At 31.4% G+C, this 2,989-nt stretch overlaps 1 long non-coding RNA gene across 1 annotated transcript; it reads left to right on the top strand.

The window, feature by feature from the left end:
• Positions 1-291: 291 nt before the first annotated feature.
• Positions 292-2,989, top strand: LOC127712295 (uncharacterized). Its single transcript, XR_007987023.1, has 3 exons — positions 292-372; positions 1,482-1,604; positions 2,740-2,989. It is a non-coding gene; the product is annotated as an uncharacterized LOC127712295 (long non-coding RNA).

Consider the following 2,989-nt stretch of genomic DNA (forward strand, 5'->3'; position numbering starts at 1 on the left):
TTTATTGGTATCATCCCTCAACGAGTAGCCTTCTCTGAGCTATAAACCACATTTGGATGAGTAGTCTATACCTGATATAGGGGAATTTACACTTATAAGGCAAAATTACAAATGCAAACGAGCAAAAACTATTATACTTTATAGTCGATAGTCACGACAAAAAAGTTTTGTACGTGACTGGCACTATATCATCATAAAGCGGATATATATTTTCAAAAGTTTTAATAAATATCAACAAAAATATAAGGCTTACATATTTACGAGCACAAGTCATTTCCTTCCTCGTTTAAGAGGAAGTATTTCGATTTAACCATAATAATTTGAACATTTCAAATACTGATTAATCCAATGATATACTGAACAGAATAGATGGTAAGATGATTTATGTTCAATTGTATTTTTAGGGCATATGATAGTTACAGGGGAGAATATGACGTCGCTAACGTCATACTCTGACATTTTGTGCAAACATTTTTCGACTCATTTGTATCATTAGCTTGAAAACGAGTGCATTGACCCCTATTTTTTAATATGATATTTGGCTTGATTATGTGTAAATTTTATTTGTACCACATTTTTATGAACAAATCACCGATGCAATTTTTAAAATTAGATTAATATACCACAAAAAAATGCTGGTTTTTATCTAAAATTATGCCAAGGTAATGAAAATGATTTATTATCAAAGAAATGTTTAGCATACTTATGTAACTAAGATACTCCAAATGTTTTTACAAAAAAATCCTTTTGTATTTATCTCTTGAAACAAAAAAGTTAGGTAAATCTATGCAAAGGATAGAAACTCGAGAAACCGAACTTTTAAGTAAATGTCGAAATTTTCGACACCATGTATCTCTAAAAGTAGCAGATAAAAGAATATGTTTTTTTATATATTTGTATTGACTATATCAAATAGCTTATAATTGACAATCAGCACTGCTGTCATTAAGGAGTTGTGATCAAGTACCTACGGAACAAACATTATTTCTAGTTTATATTATCCTGCACAATGACTATCACTAAGACGCTTGATAGACGTTAATAGTGCAGGGATACAGGCGATCACCCTCTATCTGGTTTATGACGTCATAAAGGCGCGCATAATTGACGATATTTTCCGGTGAAGGACATAACTCTATTGATATGGTTTTGAGCGTAAAAAAAGGAATACATAGTAGTTTGAACATGTGATATGATGTTAACACAACGTGATTTAAGGGTTATCATATCCTTTCGAGAAAAAAAGTTAAGGATGCATCTTGCAAAGGGAAAAAGTTTTGTAGTAGCAAAACCAATCGTTAAAAAAAAATGCTGACAGTAACTTCATGGACGCCCAATGAACTATATTTGAAGATAAGGAAATAATTGATCATTTGAAATATTTTTATAGTATTAGTCATATCAAAAAAGAAAGACTTACACACAAAAAAACAACGAAGGTTATGAAGGTAGAACTAAATGAAAAGTATATTGCATTTTAGAATAAATATTTCATTATGTTAAAGACCATACATCTATGAGTCATGCAACATCCAATGTAATGCAGAGAACACATGACATGTTCGATTATAGAGTTCTAGGATTTTTGATACTTGGTTTCCGAGGTAAGTTTAACAGTAGATAGTTATTGAAGTGATTGTTACCTTCAATGTAACGATTAAGTTTTGTGTATTTGTTTGTCAGTTCTTTGATATCTTAAAACGAAAAACATGAGAGAAATTGTTTTGTTTGTTTCTGGTTTCCTTTTTTTTTCGTTTTTGATATATAAAAAACAAAAACTAAAAGTCGTATCATTTTAAAAACACGACAGGTGGCATTGGTATTCAGTTTTGTTACAGCCTTGGAATGATTCTGATTGGGCCGAAAAAAAGTTATGTGTCTCCCTTTATTGGAAAAAAAGTTTTCTGTGTAGTGATTTGTTATTGGTGTTTGTATATTCGTCAATGTCACATTGGCCATGGTGTTGTCGGTTTATTATTTAGCCAATGCTTGCCTAATGGCTATCTTCTTTCTTTTTTCTTAAACAATATATCTTTTATCAATGGGAAAAGATGTGAACATCAACAGATCAGAGTACCGCCTTCGACAATGAGCAAACACCATATGCAAAATTAACTACAAAATAATGAAGGGCAAACTGTTAGACAATTCAAATGACAAAACCAACGACAAACCGCTGGATCCAGGCACACACGGAAGGTGGTGGGGTTTTACGGTTTTGTTTTCAATCAAAATCAATCGGAGACACTAGTGTACAGCTCAACATAAGACATAACGGTATAAATCAGTTGAACATAACTTGATATTATGGATATATAAAACTTCTGTCAGTTATTGAAAGCCATGTTTAAACTAATATTGTAAATATACCATCCACTCCTGGTCTAAAATATCAATCAGTACAACTTCAACAGATTGAGTGAACATATCATCAGCAGTCTTCAAAAGCTTAACCTTGTGCAATGACAAACTATAAATCTTACCGTGTATTAGATCAAATGGGTTAATTAATTATTATTAATACATATGTTTTAAACAATTAAAAATAAAATCAATGCCATTGCCAACAAAGCCGATATCTAACTATCTTAGTATAATGAAAAGTTGAGTATTCATAAGAAAAATTAACTCAGCGAATCGTAGAGTTTACATGAAACGTATCTGAAGTTACGAGCTTTAGAAACAGTATGGCTGTACAAAACAGTCTGTCATATCTCGTTTGGTATTATATATTTTCAGGTACAGCTAATAACATTAATGGTACAAATTTTTCAACACCAGTTGCGCATATCGATAATCACTGTCTCTTCAATGATATTCGAGGTTAAAATATTTGAAAATGCAGAACTTATCAACAACAAAATAAGATCTTATAAATCAAAAACGAAAAAGGAATTATAGACAAAGCCGGACAAAGAATCGGAGCTTTGCATGAGGGAGATATATTCCTTAAGGATGTTCGCTCCTCTTGCTTTTGAATTTTTGCCAG

This window comes from Mytilus californianus, unplaced genomic scaffold (assembly GCF_021869535.1).
Source record: "Mytilus californianus isolate M0D057914Y unplaced genomic scaffold, xbMytCali1.0.p SCAF_8, whole genome shotgun sequence".
NCBI lineage: Eukaryota > Metazoa > Mollusca > Bivalvia > Mytilida > Mytilidae > Mytilus > Mytilus californianus.